Here is a 19,147-nt window from a genome sequence, read left to right on the forward strand (position 1 = left end):
TTCTTAAATCCGAAATAATATTACTCACAATATTCTCAATACTCAATAACATTTTACCAGGCAGAAAATAGGAGGAATTCCCTTGCCTTATTGCCTAAATCGCAGAGCCATTTCTGTTATAAGGAATGTTATTTGCGATTGAGGTTTACTGTAACCACATTTAGCATGGCATTTTTTTAATTTCATTTGATTTCCAAAATGAATTTGCGTTATACGAGGGAGTGGACGAACGTCCCTGATGACGAGGTAATTAATTAGAAATATATCGAAATATTTTATGCAGGGCAGGGGAAAGATGAAGTGATTTGCATGCCCCATCACTGCCGATTTCATTACTTTAGAAGGATCCATGCAATGATGATCCTTGTATTTCCAGAAACAAATTTCAGAAGATCGTTGACTGAAATTTCGTCTCTTTTACGTCCTGAAATGAAAAATCGGCTTTGTCTTTAATTGTTCTTTTTTTTATTCATTTTGGGTATTTGGGGTATAAACACTATGTATTGAGGACGCTTCTTCAACCTTCATTTTATCTTCCGTATTTGTGGTTTCTTGACACAAAAGACAATTCGTAATTTACAAACGAGGAAATAATCATTTCCCTTGTACTGCCGTTAGTTGAGATCCATGTGCTGTGACCATGCCAAAATAATGCTTGCAAGGAAACAAATACACAAGTGAAATTCTCCTTGACTCTATGCTAAAGACTAACAAGATAAGCACATTGTCCAAACATGATCAAGATACACCAAAGACCATCAGTGTAATCATAACTGCAGTATAAGCACATGAATATTTACAAAATTTCTTTTAAATTCAATCTTAAACTAGAACCAAAATGGATTCCCTTTTAGTCATTGCTAGCGTGAGTTCGCTGACAGACAGTAATGATTCTATAACGATTTCCGTTCCCTCTCCTTTTGCCGAGTTTTTACAGTGCGGATGAGTTTGTGTCATAACGGAAAATAACATCACAATTAATTAACAGCTCGTGGTGATGACTCGGTTTATTGTTGGTCGAGAAATATTATCTATGGCCATTATGTAGCTTTTAAAATACTCCCTCTTTTTTTTTATACGAAAAATATTTGATACCGATAACTACGCATAGATTACATCAAACATTTACATTATAAACATCATAAATATGAAACATCGATATTGATCAAATATTTTATTTATTACCAAGTACATAATTACTTGTAATCAGCATGTTCTTCGAGAATTAAAACATTACTATTCTGTGAACTGCAGAAATGAATCTGTAGAAGAACACTTTGCTTGCGTCAAGTGCAATTGTTTAACATCCCCTGGTTTTACGTAGTAGATTGGACCAACAAACAAAATCATCAAGTAGCCACTGAATTTCCAGCTGCACATTTGTCTACTGAGGTGAATTTTCCCTTTTCATTGTCTTTCGGTCCTTCTGAGGATGTACAGGATAAGAACTAACCAAGGATCATTATTTGGAGCAGATCGTAAGTTTTTACAGATGTTAAAGTGTTTGTTGAGTTCTCAATCACTGGCACGAAGGGGGTAATTTTTGGTGTGACGTCATTATGAGGAGAGAGCGCGATGATGAAGCCGTTCGCTAGGTGGCGCTTTACTGATTTCACGAGCGCAGTTACCATTCTGCCAGTGATGTTTCCTGAGGGCGCCCTGGCTATTCTAAAAGAAGGCTGAAGATCTGTTGAGTGATTTGTTGAATTCCAATCTGCAGCTAGGTTTGCATGTGGCTTGAAACAGTCTATCTACACGCATTTGTGGGCACATGGAATCTGCAGACAGAGAGGGAGAGAGAGAGAGAACAAACGAAAGAAAACAATCGAGTCAGTTAAACGTACGACTGTCGTGTTTCTAATTACCAAAAAAGAAAGAAAGAAAAAAAAGGGCAGCTTTTACTATGTTTAACCATCTGCGTGCCATATAAATTTCGTTTCTAAAAGTATTTGTTTATTCTTTTTTTCGCACATTTTACTCATTAGCACAAAAAGAATTAAACATGTGACATGAATGGTTCGAGGAAGTCGACTTGTTACCGAAGACTGAATGAAGTTTACTAAGGGAATACAGTTTCTTTTTTTTTTCCCACATTTGCAGGTTTGCATCAATGATAATCAGATAGAATATGATGTGGAAGATACAAGATATGACATTATCAAAGACGATTCTTAAGGAAACGAACACGCGTGTTGACAAGAAGCTGATGTTCCCTCGAACAAAACATAACCACTATCCAATCCAAACAATAGTTAATAAAATGTTGTGTTCAAGGGTTCATATCTCTGATGTGCTAAAGAAATTCACACATTGCGCCCTTCAATCTTTTCGCACGCATTCTTGTTACGCACGCAATCATAGAATCGTATAACATCGAATTATATGCGGCACTGTTTGGAACACGACCTTACAGCCGAACGGAGCTCGCGGTAAGTAGTCAATATTCTCGCCACTACTCACTGCCATCACTCCCCCCCCCCCTTTTTTTTCTCTTTGATCTAAGATTACATAAAACACTGAAAATGTATTACTGGTAATTCTCTATGGATGTATAGTCGTGGTGTTCTCTCCGTGATGTCAACGGGAACTTATTTATTACATAAGATACGACGTGAGTTACACCGTCGGCAGACCAGTCTGCGTAATTACAGTCAAAATTCACAGTGTAGGCAGCCGGTAAGGCGTTTCAGAATTGCTTAATGTGCCGTACTAGACGTGAACATGGACAAAACAATTAGCACTCCTGAAATGCAATGTAATCGTGTGAAAAGCGAGCGCTCGTCGGTTTTGAATTGCAAATTAAAGGAAAAGTGGATTACCACGTGATAGGAAAATGACACTTAGGGGTATCGTTCGTTTAAACTGCGAACTGTTGCAATACGGCGTTCACAAACCAATCTTATTTGCCAGTATAAGTATACCCAGACCACTGTTTCCTGCGAATTGGACAAAGAGCGTTCCTCGAACAGAAATAAAAACCACCCGAATATACAAAGAAGCATCAAACTGCCCATTGGGCTGTGCATTTACCTCTCAACATGCACTGTTTCAAATGCTGTTATTTCGATTTACTCGTTTCACTCATGAAAGAAATATTACCAATCGTAGCCGCTGTGACATGCCGGGTCGCTCGTGTTACGCTGCGAGTTTAATTCCACATAGGCTTTTAGACATCGATTCGTTACCCAGCTGAAATATTCCAGCTCATTATCGTCTTCCCAGCAGTATCGATAACTGCAATCGAACACCATGGAATGAACGGCGCCATTATTAACCGAAAGAGCTCATTGTGAGCTGACTTGCGGTTTAAAGGTAAAGACTTCTCCCCATGTTGTTTGCAATTTGGTTTTGTTTAAGTGAGTCATCAACATTCTAAATGTATTGCAAAGGGGGTTACTACCAAGAATATTTTTCATTTTGTTGAAGTTCTGGCATGCTTCATTGATTAGATAGGGTTATCATAACAATCATACTATGTTGCAAATTGAAAGATGCGATGAATTATTCGCATGTAGGCAAGAACATGCATGCTTAATCAAAATTACTGTTATGATCAATATTGCTAGTTTGCTCAAATTCCATGGTTGTAACTCTTTGTCCAAATTTACTGTTTCGATAATTTTACTTTTTATTAACAACATCAGCTCGATTAAAAGTGCAGTTCCTCTTTATGGTAGTATACGTGTGGGATTATACTCTGACATTACCGCGCGATGGAAGAGGAGACCCAAAGAGTCGAACATTTTGCCATTGTCCTTAAACACACAGCTATATTTTCTGAAATTCATTTACTGCTTTGTCGACAATGGGCACTAAGACTGCACCGGGTATTCTCTGACAGGACAGGAGAGGGGAATAGAAACGAGAGTGTCACATCAGTTTTTCGCTTCTGATGCATTAACATGGCGACCGCAAGGGGTAAATCATGTCATTGAGATAGACATTGCATAATATTGTAATAAATGTGGTGATTTGGGGAAATCAGACAGTTCTGAAGATATTTCGCGTCAGAGATAAGTTGCATCATTTTATCACGGAGGAGTACTGAGACTAACTAAATAAGGCGTGTTTGTCATTAACACTATACGAAGTGCGCGATATCACTCTGGTAATATGTTTGTATGTGTCTCGCCATCATGAGCACGAGGGGGCCTACTTCCATTGTACCCCTCGTCATGGGATTTCCTAGGCGTCGAATGCAAATGCTTGTATTATTGATATTGACGTGTGAACACTGTAAAAACATTGGTGTTAGATTTAACACCACGGGTGTTAAATCTAACACCGATCAAACTTCAATAAAGGACCACACCCACTGGTGTTAAAAATGCACTGTGATGGTGTTGAATAGTGTTCACTTGACACTTCGTGGTGTTAATTTGACACTGTACCTGGTGTTATTTTGACACTGTACTGGTGTTAATTCAAGAATGACACCACATGGTGTTGATTTGATATTTTTTGGTGTTAATATCAATGGTTTAACCATGGGTGTATGCAAGGGGGGGTCGGGAGGGTCGTACGACCCCCCCAAATTTTCAAAAGGTCCACTTTTTGTAAAAGACATTTTTGTTTTTTGAGGGCTTTTTTACTCTATATAGGCCTACAACAGGGAAAAAAAGTGACCGGTGTTCCAGCAAATTGTCAAAAACCTCGTAAATTTCGTAACTTAGTTTTAATATGCCATAATTTACCTTATTTCTAAGCCGCACTGCCATGCCGAAGAAGTCACTTTTGTATGCACCAAATGGCCCCATTTTAAGATACACAATTCAAAAACTCCCTACCGTGGGAGGGGGGACACCCCCCTCCCACACCCTCCCCCCGCTCGGTCGCGCCGCTCCCTCGCAAAGGCAAAGGTCCAAAAATTTTGATTACGACCCCCCCAGAAAAAATCCTGGATACACCCCTGTTAACACCCGTCCAGCTTCAATAAGAGACCACACCAGCTGGTGTTACTTTGGTGTAAATTTATTTTCACATTTTTTCAAAAATCTAGTATTTTAATGTAAAATTCTTGATCGTCTTGTTTAGATTAAAAATCAACAAGAAGTGCAGTTACTAAGAAACTCTTCAAAAAACAGTTTAAAATTTGGAAATGACACCCGGAGGTGTTAATTTAACACCATACATGAGCACCGAAAATCTAACACCAGCTCGGTGTTCACTATTTAACACCGGACTTTTTGCAGTGAACATTCACCATGTTCACGTACATAATGACCACGATAGCTTGACAATGATAAGACATTGTAGAAAAAAAAATACTGTGCGAACATTCGATATGTCAGTGAAATGGGCAAATATTATGGTTTGAATAGCTTTTCACGCTGAATTTGGGTTAAACAGCAGTTTGCACTGCATCTTGTAGTTGGAAAAGGAAAGCTCAAGGGCAGTTTTATGTATCGTTGCAGATCTTCGTGACTTAAACTTTTACTGCTTGTACAATCAAGCGGGGAGGGGGGGGGGGGTGATCCTGCCAATATGTAATTCCCTATCTCCCCCCCCCCCCAAGGAATTTTATTATATCTATGAAAGTAAGCAATAGATGCTTTAAACGTTCTGCGTATGTCACTAGAAATCCCTGTCACAATTATCTTCTTTTTTTCGCAAAAGCTTATAAATCGTTGAGACTGTCTAATTCAATTATTCGGCGCACGAGCCCTGTACGTTTTGTTAATTGATTACCACCTCCCTTTCCCCTTCTCATCCTTAACCATTTATCTCTCTCCCCCCCACCCCACCTCCCCATCTCTCCTACTCTCACTTCACTGAAAGAAAAAAAAAAAAACCCAGCACAACAATCGACTATAAGGAGGGACAAAATAAAATCACTGCTATTATCATTGTTATCTTTTCGAGCTAAAAAAAAGCCTATTTTGAAGATCGGAAATTGCTGGCGACGAGAGCTAGAAAATCCACTCGCACATCAGCCATAGATCGTCTTGCTGCAGGATGTTGGGTGAAAGTAGGGTGAAGATCCTAGACAATGGACACAGTTTATGGATTCAGACCTTAACATTTTGGCGCAGCATTCGTTAGGGCCTACTCGTTGTTGTATATTATATATAGGAAAACACCGCTCCCTCTGCTTGGAGAATAATCTACATCTTGGTACACCCATCTAGCTCTTCGCTTGCTCCTCTTTGTTTGCAGTGAGAAGGTTCGTCCGTTGTTCGTATGTTTCTAATCAACATAAGTTAAGATTTTTACCATGTTCCGTTTCTTGGCAAGGATACATCCTGTGACACCTGACAAAAACATTCGAGACGAATTTGCTTCGATTAAATTAATTACGAAACACACTGTGAGTCTGAATTCACTTGAGAGCAGACATCAATCGAACGGAAGTATGTGAATGTGTGGGTGTGAGTTTACAGCACCTAGAACATATTAGTTTATGGGCATTTCCTGGCTTGGGCTGATTTGTTTTTGTTTTTGTTTTTGTTATGATTGCCTTTGCATGGTTGGCTGCTTGTAATGACAATAATTAACAACTAGTATGTCGCATTAAGACGGCAAGATAATTGTTTTAGAAGAAGAACAGAAAACAATAAAAACAACAACAACAACAATGTACCATCATAACACCTCGTAATAGGGCACAAACATGCAACGCTTCCGCACCGAGATGGTGTGCGGTGTTTTAATGCAGCAAGCGTTGGACATGTCGGGAGAAAGTACAGAGAGACCCGAAGGGAAGAGTGCACAAAAAACCTCACACTATTTTGGCTGAGGTGAGCAGGTGAGAAGCTAATAACCTCCCCGCTCTATCCCAGTGCCATCCGCTACAAGCCATGTCTCAGAGACTGAATAGAGACGAAAATCTCCGGGGAAAATACCCGCCTACTCACAGCTAAATTTGAGCCCCCGGAATCTCCGTGTAATCACCTTTAGAGCAGCGTAATGACACCTTAACAACTCTATCTTTAAAAGTTCCAACTGATATCACCTTGGGATTTTACAAGTCAATCTAGTCTCATCTTCAAGGAGCTCTGGTTAATTCAACGGGTGGAAGGCTATGAGTATACAGACAGACAGACAGACAGACAGACAGACACACACACACTCTTACATACATTATTGAGTAAATCTATTAGTCTTGCTGTGATATAAACACGTCATGCGACATCAGTTTATCAAAAGAAATATCTACTTTTTATGATTCATTACACTGACCTTTGTTCTTCTTTCTCTTAGCTTTCGCAATTAGTGAGAAAATCATATCCCATTAGTTTATTTTGTCTTTTTGCTAGGAGTTAGCTTCCTCTGGATTTCATGGAGGTCGTAAAATGAAGTTCTGGTTAAATGATGATGATTTTCAGACTTTTACATTTGAACAACTATAAATTAGTCATACTGAATACGGAGTTTCAAAATCTATAGTGATTGGGATGAGGAATAAGAATGTTTCCAAAATTTAGAACAAATTGCAATAAACAAGGATGATGACATGGGCAGCCTCATCCTACGAATGCGTGAGTTGGGGCTCAAGGAAGCAGAACAAAAGAAGAAGGCATGCATAGATTTTACACAGGTGCAATTAAATTACACTGCTACATTTATGAAATATGTGAGGCTCCTGTTCAGTGTAGTTAGTTTAAGATTTTTTCAGAGTATTGGTTTCTTTGCTCAAGAACCACAATACAATCAATAAATCTATACATGGAGCTGTCGATTTATGTACTATATGATGTCATGGATGTGAAATTATGAAAATCGTCTGGAATTCCCTTTTGAATTTTTCTTTCTGTATGAACGAAGATTGTGAGGCATAGACTGTCGAGCTGACATGTTACATTTTAATAATTGCTCATCTCCAAATACCTCCACAAAACGTTATCGATCTGATGTATACCTTGGCAAGGAACTAACGAACAACTGTTTGATTTGGTTGGTTTTATCTCTGTCATTATATTCTGTTATTCTGCAATATATTCTCTTCTGCCGATGACACCAATGTGGTCTGTTCCAATTCAGATTTTCGGTCACTCCTGAGAACTCTTGAAAATTTAATTGCTGCATGAAAATGTCCATTATGGTTTAAGAGCAATAGATTATCACCGAAATTAAGAGAGGCTTGTTTTAACCATTTTCATAATAGGAAGAATAAAAATGATAGGCAGCATCCAAATATCGTGGTGGATTGTAAATCATTCAGTACTAAAAATAGAAAATACTAACTTTCTTGGGATTTATGTAAATGAACATTTGAAAAGGAACATTAATGCTCGACATATCTCTGATAAAATTTCTTTAAAAATTTTTTGTTATTATACGTCTTAATGTAAAGTATCATGTTCCAAATGAACATTTTATTTATGCTTTATAACTCCTCGATATTATCGTACATGTCATACTGCAACATGACATGATAATGCAGGAACTATTAAAATAGAAATGAAAATGAAAATCAAGTGAAATAATTATGTTATGGAACAATGGGGGAAGTTGATTTGTTGCGTACATGTGCATGAATATGTCTGTTTGTGAGATGTAAATATCTTGAAACTTTAAAATGTTTAAGCGATAAAATAGGTGTTTCGTAAGAGACAAATATAAAGAATTAATGATAATGCGACTGGCGCGTCTTCGGATTAACAACAGTCAACAACAGACCATTTCGTAATCATTGGAAAAGGGTAAGAAATGATGTCGGTGTTAAAGCGATAGACTTTGCGTGCACTTATAAATAGATGAGCGAATCAATACAACGGTAAACATGATGCCGAAAATTACTTGCAGATGTCCTGAACACGAAGTTGAGATTCACGTACCCAAAAAGAACGAGCAAGGGTTTGCAAATTACGTCTATCTACTTGTCAGCGTGGGTGAGCACTGTGTTAAAATCAAGCCATGAACATTTACCGTCCGGTTGCCGATTTGGAAATAGAACAGAAATCCTTACAGGATTAGGTAGAGATAAAGGCGTGAGATGTTGGAGATAGTTTATTGAACTCAAGCGAATAATAATGGGGAAAACTCACACTCGCACTGTGCAGAAAACACGAATGAAGACTAAAAAGTATATAAAACAAAACCAAACAGCCGAGCTCAACTGAATGCATTTGGGATAATAACTCATGGGGGGGGGGGGGGGGGGGGGGGCTCGCTTCATCTTTTTTCCCTTGTCTCCATTAAGCAAAGTATTCTGTCTCGGTAACCAATCTCTTATGATTGCCGACCGTCCGTGGATGGACGAGAGAGAATCGGCTTAGCGTCAGCAATAATCCTACAGATAGAATCTCTGGTAAATGCCAACTCGTGAGTCAAGCGATGACATTCACATATATCGACTGCCAATTTTAGCACCGTACGTAGCGATCGGTCGGGTCGAATTTTCATCAAGAACGACGCCACACGACGCATCGCGTCGCTAATTTGTATTCCGTACAGGCAATCCAACCTCCACGAAGCTCTTTATTCCTTCTCTTTCTAAAATCCAAAAATCATAATCATCAAGAGTGTGACGTTTAACACACTGATTTGGAGTACAAAGGTATTAACATATAGAAAGAAACGCGGTGAATTGAGTATGAACATTACGGCAATGTATTTACAAAAATGTCCAACTGAAAGACTACACGCGATCAAAGTATATGGGAAGGATGCAAGATAATTATCTGACAGATTTACGCGACACTGAATTTCGTAATAGACACGGTATAGCGGCAAAACAATCCCTGTGGCATTCAACCAGCGTAAAACTGATCACTAACTACTGTCAAAAACTCATTTCCTTGAATTTCCAGCCCCCCAAAAAAAATGGAAAAAAAAATGACACATATGATTTCATGAATGAAAGAAAAACAAATTGGAAAAGAAATACATCTAGACCTGATAACGAATCAATTATTCGTCTGTACAGGCAGGATAAATCATAATCTGAATTGACATTAAGTAAAATTATGGGACACACGCACACATACAAACACACACACGCACGCACACGCACACAAACCTACACACACACCAACACTTAAAGGGAAGGTAAACCCAAAGAGCAATGTGGATTGAGTGAAAGCAGCAAAATTAGTAGAACACATCCGTGAAAGTTTGAGGAAAATCGGACAATCGATGCAAAAGTTATGAATTTTTAAAGTTTTGGTGTTGGAACTGCTGGATGAGGAGACTACTAGAGGATATGACGTATGAGTGGACAACAATACAAAGAAAATATAAAGGAAATTCAACAAAAATTCACTTTCCTAGAATTATGAAAGAGCAATGGACCAACCGCTTTCAGAAAGCAGGGGGAATAATTGCTACCCTTAACATATGTAAATATCAAGTTGATGGAACTTGTAATTTTCATGAAAAATGGATTTTTGTAGTATTTTCTTTATATTTTCTTGGTACTGTTGTCCACTCATACGTCATAACCTCTAGTAGTCTCCTCATCCAGCGGTTCCAACACCATAACTTTAAAAATTCATAACTTTTGCATCGATTGTCCGATTTTGTTCAAACTTTAACTGATGTGTTCTACTAACTTTGCTGCTTTCACTCAATCCACATTGCTCTTGGGGTTTATCTTCCCTTTAATATATTTTGTACGCGGGAAAATCGCGAGGAATACAACCTCTAACACGGTAGTCGTGCATAATATGCAATTTTAAACGAATCTTATGTAAGCTAGCTTGTAACTTTATATATATATATATATATATATATATATATATATATATATATATATAGTTTATGACTGCTGTTAAACAAAGTATGCTCTCTGTTCAGAATGTCAGTTGGTTCCAATTGTCGGAGGAATATTTTATATTCTATAATTTCCTCATTCTTTCACTGCTCTTCCTGATCGGTGAAATGGTAATTTGATTTTTTTAAAGAGGAAATGTTATTTATGGAGGCCTAAATCGTCGAACGACCGAGTGTTCTTGCTCTATCCCGAAATGAAACAAATTGTATTTGTTAATTACTAGGGAACGGGTTGAGTGCAAGAGACAAAACAAAGAGAGTGGGTGTGTATGAAAGAGATAGAAAGAGAGAGAGAGAGAGAGAGAGAGAGATAGAAAGGGAGATACAACTCCACCAATAATCGTAAGTCGAAGTTGTAAAACAAATCATATATCGCTAATTAAGATTAAATGGGTTGAAAGTGACAAAGGTTTAAAAAAAGAGGGAGGGAGAGATAGCAATAGAGATAGATAGAGAGGGAGAGAGAGAAAGAGAGAGAGAGAAAGAGGGGGAGAGAGTGAGAGAAGGGGGGGGGGGGGGATTGATAGAGAAATTACCGAAGCGGACAACAATAATCGTAAAAGTTTGATTGCTCTGGTTGTTACGGAATATGACATCACGGAAATAGAGAGGTATAAATAGAATAGAAAACCATCAGACTGGACAGAAACCGCGAATGAATAGGACTATAAGCATAAAACTTGAAGTGGCGGTCAAACGTGTGAGATAGAATATGGTGGATATGACAAGTTAATGAGGTCAAGAAACCTAAGATTGTTGGGTATGCCAGATTTATAGATGATCGTTTCTTTTCCTTTCGATAAGTTCTGTAATGGGGTGTCAGAACGTGGAGATGAACTCACGGTGAAGTGCCATGCAGGGCAATTGTCGTGTTATATCAAGAAAAAGTGCTAACAGCTAAACAAAACAAGACATGACCAAATACAAACACACACCCATGAATCCGACAAAATGACGATTATTCCATCGATATTCTCGAATGCAATTTGATATTTTCTTTGAGGTTATTATTCCTAAATGTCACTTTTCATTTCAAAGAGCACTCTTGGTCGATCACTTTCTTCGGAGAGAAATGTCTTTCATTGTAAACTAAAAAAAGACATATGAGTGAACGGGAAAACGCAAATGCAATGACCAAGTGTAATTTGATAATTATTCTGTTTTCCTATTTGTCGTTGTTGTTGTTCTTGTACAAAATCGAGTGTTAGTAAGATGCAGAATGCCTTGCATAACGTAGACTAGTTAACCCTTTGTGGGCCTGGGATTTTTGACAGTATGTACAATGCTATTGGGTTTTCTGTGCCAAAATGACACTGAAAACACTCAAAAGGTTAAGACATGCCGCGGGGGGGGGGGGGGGGGGTGGGAGTGCGCCCGTGAGTTCTCATTGAGCGATTTAGCAAGTGAATAACCCAATCCGTAAAGATGAAACTATCTACCCAATGAACCCAGTGTAAGAAAGTAACGCTTTATTTACATCAGCCTACGAACGCAAAGCACAGAGCAGCATCATCGAATATCGAATATCGAATATCGAATATCGAATATCGAATATCGAATATCGAGCGAATATCTTACCTTGTAGAACAAAAGTGGGAGGGAGATGGGTAACAAAAACACAGGACGCATTAGCAGTCGATTTTCATCTGTCGACACCAGAGGGCGAACTTGACCATATCCTCGGCGTAGTCGATGGATTTCGAACCGCCTCTTTTCTGCTCCACGGGATCGGCGCCAAACAGTCTGTCGTCTGGGTTTTTGCGCTGTGAATGAACGAAGAAAAATGAAACAGTTTTCGTTTTCCCTTTCCTTTTGTGATAAAGGCCCGTTGCAATGAGATCCGGATAAACTTTTTTTTTTCTCTCTCCCCTTTGATTTGCACTATGCAATCCTCCAGTTTGTTTGGGAGGGTTTTTTTTTCACTAAAATTGCACTAAAGAAAACTTGCCACTCGAAACACAATTATGATAAAATCATCTCTGAAGTAAACATAAAGGCAAGCGTGAGGCACACTAGTCATATGAATGAAATTGCATTACTGCATCATAGTACAGGATATATCTCCGTTTGTTTCATGCACATCACTTACAATGTATCAATATTTTCAACCTTATAAAAGCATTGTTATCAATAGTCAAAATTTCCACCCCCAAAAATGAATTAAAAACAACACAAAACCAACCAAACAAACTAAAGTATACATATTATATAAAAATATATTCAAGAAGTCTACATTAAAACGCTTTTATAAAAGATCTTCAATAGTAGCGAGTTCTATTTTTCAACCAGAGATATACATCAACAGAGAATAATCAATGGTTTTGTAAAAAAAGAAAATGGGATAGATTGATACACAACTCGAAGACACACTGAAAACCAGAAAGCACCAAATAGATCCTTCGATGCAACACATATACAATCATCTGGGCCGTGCAATATATTAATTTGCCAGAGCATGAGACGTCGAGCATATGGTCTCAATTACCTGGCTAAGGTATAGATGCCGCGTAATTTGCAGACGAACATATTATTTCCTCTAGTTATTAATCTGCAACTTCAGGATTCTCCTAAAAGATCAATCCCTTCTTAATGTCCGAGAAAAATGATTCTTCGTCTTCATCGCTGACCTATTTGCTGTAGAATATTTTTTTTTTTCTTTTTGTGCGGATTATTTCAGGGATTCTCTGCCAGCTGTGTAGGCGTTAATGATGGTTGTATCCTAGAGGAGGATTTAAGCTTTTGGCTCTAAATCCTAATCACTCAAGCACCAACTTAAGAATCTCGTGTGAATAACTAAGAAATGGAGCTAAAAATTATTGCAGTGGTTTTTGTACATGATGATGATCGCCGTGGTTATAATAATAGCAATGATAATGATGATTTTGATGATGATGATGATGATGATGATAATAATGATAATGATAATAATAATAATAATAATAATAATAATAATAATAATAATAATAATAATAATAATAATAAAAGTAATAGTGATGATGATAATGATAATAATCATCATCATCATCATTGTTGTTATTATTATCACTATGATCATTAAAATAATAATAACAATAATAATTACTATCATTGTTATTGTTGCTGTTGTTGTTGTTATCATTATGTAAAGAAACGAAATTACCTAAGATATGATAATCATTTTTTTTGGTCGTGGTAAAAACAGTAAGAAAAGTAACATTTTTATGATAACAGAAATTAATGGATAACTTCCTGTCACAAACGTGAAACTTCTGATTTTTTAATAGCAGTTTGATTTCTAAACATTTAACAAAAAATGAAAAAAAAAATAAAAATAAAATTTGTTTCTGCTACAATCATAATGCTCCAAGGGCTACTTTGTGTTGTGACCATTCCTGCAATTCAGCAAACGCTGTAAAAGTGAATATCTTTTGATAGGTAAAGTTCAGCCAAACACTGCCGCGTCCCTGCAGCCTATATAGACCTGCTTGGGTTGGGCGCTGTTTTGTTTGCTTTGTTTTGTTTTGCTTTGTTTTGTTTTGCTTTGTTTTGTTTTGTTTTGTTTTGTTTCATTTTATTTCAGCCATAACGGGGACTTCAGTGTGTCTAACAATAGTCAATTTACATAGCAATGCACATGACTCATCTCATAACCGAGTGAAACATTTTTTCATTCTATTCAGACCCCCCCCCCCCCCCTCCCCAGTTATGGCCGACATAATCAAAGTTAGAGTGTTTTAAAATCGAGTAGGTCAGAAATCTGGCGGATGGCGTAGAGATCACCACGGAGCAAAAATGTCTAGGCTGTGTCGCTATGCTATACCTTACCGGGGATTATAGTCATTGAAAGACAAGAGAGTCAGGTGAATCAAGTGATCATGACCGTGGAATTAAGAGTCAAATTTATTGACCTATAGCAGCCATGCATGGTCATTCCGGTCGGCAAATATTCTTTGCAATTGCATCTATTGTCACTTTCCCCCACTTTATACGATGTTGACAGATGAGAGAGTGGGGATTTAAAACAACGATGAATGGAATACGGGCTTCTTTACTACTTTAATTCGCTGTTCAACCGTTTCACTCATCTTTTCACTAAAGAGCCCCCCCCCCCCCCCCCCCCCCCCCATCCACCCTCCTTTAGGGCTCATGGCATCTACAATGACCGGCGTTTAATTATGACACTCAGCTCCACTCCATCCATCACTTTGCGTTGAGTGAAGACGACTGTGATGCCGTGCTCTTATAATGTCCCTGAGACGATACCGGTAAAAGGAGAACGCTCGTAGAATGGAAATGGACATGAAGAGGCCCGTTAATGCATTTTTTTAAAATGTGTGTGTGTGTTCGTGTGTGTGTGTGTGTGTGTGTGTGTGTGTGTGTGTGTGTGCCGCTATGAGCGAGGACTGTCGCAACGTAATCATGTTCAAAGTTATATAAAATGAATATCGATTCATATGTCATTTATATGCACAGACGCTGTAGGACCTACATATCATTTAAATGAAATGAAATGAAATGAATTTACCAAACAAACATGCTCACTATAGTCAAAACAGTCAATATAGTTAAAACACAGTTTTGGTTTAAAAAAAAAGAAGAAGAAGAAAAGGACCGGCAACAGCGCGCAGGCTAGTCGAGGCAAGTCCTTTCAACGATACAAATTATAATTTTATTCATAACGTATTTACAATATTCAGAGAAGCAATGTTAAATGTACATTATTTACAGGTTTTCATAGGGAATCATTTATACATTATTTCACTGTAAAAACATCGGTGTTAGATTTAACACCACGGGTGTTAAATCTAACACCGATCAAACTTCAATAAAGGACCACACCCACAGGTGTTAAAAATGCACTGTGATGGTGTTGAAAAGTGTTCACCTGACACTTCGTGGTGTTAATTTGACACTGTACTTGGTATTATTTTGACACTGTACTGGTGTTAATTCAAAAATGAGACTCACATGGTGTTGATCTGATATTTGTTGGTGTTAATATCAATGGTTTAACACCCGTCCAGCTTCAATAAGAGACCACACCAGCTGATGTTACTTTGGTGTAAATTTATTTTCACATTTTTAAAATTTTTTTTGGTAAAATTCTTGATCGTCTTGTTTAAATTAAAAATCAACAAGAAGTGCAGTTACTGGGAAACTCTTCAAAAAACAGTTTAAAATTTGAAAATGACACCCGGAGGTGTTAATTTAACACCATAAATGAGCACCGAAAATTTAAGACCAGCTCGGTGTTCACTATTTAACACCGGACTTTTTGCAGTGTTGATAAGAGATACTTTCGTAATGAATTCCGAAAAGCGTTACGGGTGTTCGTCTTTTTTACATCCTGTGGAAATCCTCTCCAAATTATACTGCCTGCATAATGACATGGATAATAGATATGAAAGGAAAATTACTAATTGTCTTCCCGAAAGTGTACATCTTTAAATCATTTGACTCATCTCCGTATCGATGATTTCTGTTGCGATCACACTGTGTAGTGATATACTACCCTCTCTATGCATTGTGTGTACTTTTATCGTATACAAGATTACGATACAAATATAACAGTTCCTAGTTATATCACTGGCCTTTAGAAAATGAAAAGCATTGGCAATAATCATATTACGCTGTTTTGACGGTATGAATATTGTTCGAATGATCAAATCAAATCAGCCACAATATCGTCACTTAAAATCGGCACTAAGAGTTCGCAAAGCCCGTTTTAGTCATTCTGATTGTATGCACTCAGAGATTTTGTGAGTTTGTTGGCCTTTTTCTTTACGTCACAATTGCTACTCTCGTTCTCCCATTCATGTATGTGATTGCTTATAATAGCAATGACGCTATTGATGCAAGCATTGTCACTATTTTCGACGACCCCCACCAAAAACAAACCAGTCATAACATGGAGCCGGTGTGATTAGGGTTTTATCGAATTACTACCAGGCAGCCCCTGTCTATGAACAACGATGCCGTGTTAGTCGAAGCACACACAGTCATTGATCGGTGTGCTGCATATTTCATGGCGTAATGATAATTTTACAGCAAGGACGGTAATGACATCTAGAAATGACAGCTTAAAGACGGTGAATTAAAATCTACTGAAAATTTGAATTACTGGGATAATTACACATTACAACATTGTTATCATTATCGTGCAATCAGAAGGAGAGTTTGTATTTTCTGGTAAGAGAAAAAAAAATCATTGATGCTATAAATTAGTTCTCGGGATTGTGCGGGGGGGGGGGTTATCTCCAATCAAATACACATAATGTTATCATTCCTTGTCTTGACATTCAAACGCTTACGCAAGTACTCTTTTAAAAGGTGATGGGGGGGGGGGGGGTATACGACTCCATGGCATTTGCCCTTCAACATCTTCTTCAATTTGGAACCGGAAATCGTACCGTTTCAGTGGTTAAGGGCAACCTGCTGCTACGACCAATCAACTCCCTATGTACACTCTCTCACTCTCTCTGATTAACATTAAAAAAAATCTATCTCGATCAGAATGGTAATGTTCCAAAGTAGCTTACCCTGTGACAAATCTTTTGTCTCGCAGAAAAAGAGGGTCTGCTGACCGACATTCTATTTGATTGTGCAAAAACTAGCGGAAAATCCCTAACTCTCGCTGTCGAGATAGATCCCTCCCCCCCCCCCCAAAAAAAAAAAAAAGAAAAAAGAAAAATTGTTCTGGCTTTATCAAATTCTTGCAGACACACACGAAAACAGTGAGGTCAAAATGTATGACTTTGAAAGAAAAATAGATATGAATTAGATTGATTAGGGGAGGGTGTGGGTTATGAAAAAGACATTTTAAAGCACTTACGTAAATTACAATTACGGTACGTGCGAGCACATCCATGATAATACGTGATTGCCATTTTATGTTCTCATTGCAAAAAAAAAAAAAAAAAGCAACAAAAAAAGCCCTGAGAATAACCAATCTCAAATATCAGTTACTTAGCCCAATGAATACTGACGAAAGTACAATGTATCGTGTTTCCATATGGCATCATAAAATCAATGAAGGGTACAATGCGCAAATACTGCGAGTGTGTACGAGATATTATTGGTATCTTTCCCCTCTCCTTCTTGTCCAATGCGAAGGAAAATCGTTTAGAAACGTGTGTTGGTGGTGAACACCGTACAGAATATATCCATAATGTGTACAGTCCTGTAAATTCCGACAAAGGGAACCGATGGTATAGCATTGATAATCATATTCGTTTGAGGGGAACGTTTTTCGTAGAGCTGCATGATATGGTATTACGAAATCCAGACTCGAATAAAGATATAGCAACAGACAATTTATACAACACAATAATTTGTAGCCGAGTTCTAGACACGCCCAAAATCAAGTGTACACTTACATTCTTCTCTTCTAACATTACACTGCAATATAAAATTCGTAGCATTCCACCTCCGTTTTGTAAGGGCACTCAAAACAAACGAAAAAGCGTTGGAGAGGCAGTCAGTGATGCCTCTCGTTCCATGTGGATAATGTTTTTGATTACTTCACGAAACTGATGATTTCTGACCGAATGATGAGAAGTAAAAAAAAAAAAATCTCACCATGAAACCTCTTCTGTTTAATTGTATTGCTCCCGTATGATATCTTATAATAATGAATTCTATTTTTCAAGATCGCGAACCTCCAACATGAGGAACAAAGGAAACTTCAGTTGTAATATCCTATATTTCGAAACGGCAAGTAGTTTGAATGACGCAAGTACTTCAATTGACACAAGATATACTCAGTACAATTCCAACCTAGCATCAAAGATCTGAGGACTCCTGGTCAAACTGCGTAATGCAGTTGAGAAAATATAGATCCGAACTCTGAAAAGAGACTAATCTGAAGGAATGACGTAATGATGGGGATTATGATTTGCCTTACGTACCAATAGAGGGATTAGAGGGATTAGAACATTCAAGAGAAAAAAAAAACCAATGAGGATTGCAGACAAAAACTGATATTAGCTCGTTGAAACATAACTTGCCGTGACTGAGAAGAAAATGTAACACTGATACATTATGATCAACTAACTGATCTCAGTATTCTTTGTATTTTGGGGATTTTAAGTGTCAACGGCAAATTTTCAAATGCACTATAGGTTATGAATATTGAACGAACGGCGTGCAATGAGTAGCTTGCAAGTAAGCAATTGGATACCTGAATGTAAGAAAAACCCAAATCCAGTAGAGGAAAAAAAAACAGCAAGTAATACCATAACTGCTTTTTTATTTTTCCCTTCTGGGAATGTTATGTCTACAAATTGGAATGTAAAACCGTCAATGATTATCTATATTTGCATAACTTCCAAAGGGATCTCCATAATAGCTGATAGCTAAATTTGGACTTGCGCTGTTCTTGTATTCAAGTACTCAATTATGTCTACAGGCACTTCAAGGGGGAATTGTTTTAGTGAGGAGCATTGTACCAACACTA

At 37.7% G+C, this 19,147-nt stretch overlaps 1 long non-coding RNA gene across 1 annotated transcript in view; it reads right to left on the bottom strand.

The window, feature by feature from the left end:
• Nucleotides 1–495: 495 nt before the first annotated feature.
• The window catches only part of LOC139740786 (uncharacterized), a 77,817-nt gene continuing 59,165 nt past the window's right edge, over nt 496–19,147 (bottom strand). The window contains exons 3-4 of the long non-coding RNA XR_011711588.1: nt 12,292–12,476; nt 496–1,778 (exon numbers count right to left, since the gene is read on the bottom strand). This is a non-coding gene — a long non-coding RNA (uncharacterized lncRNA). The remainder of the gene's footprint in view (nt 1,779–12,291; nt 12,477–19,147) is intronic.

The sequence above is a fragment of the Diadema antillarum genome, unplaced genomic scaffold (assembly GCF_040938485.1).
Source record: "Diadema antillarum isolate AM-2024a unplaced genomic scaffold, OU_Dant_1.0 scf00000030, whole genome shotgun sequence".
In the NCBI taxonomy this organism is placed as follows: domain Eukaryota; kingdom Metazoa; phylum Echinodermata; class Echinoidea; order Diadematoida; family Diadematidae; genus Diadema; species Diadema antillarum.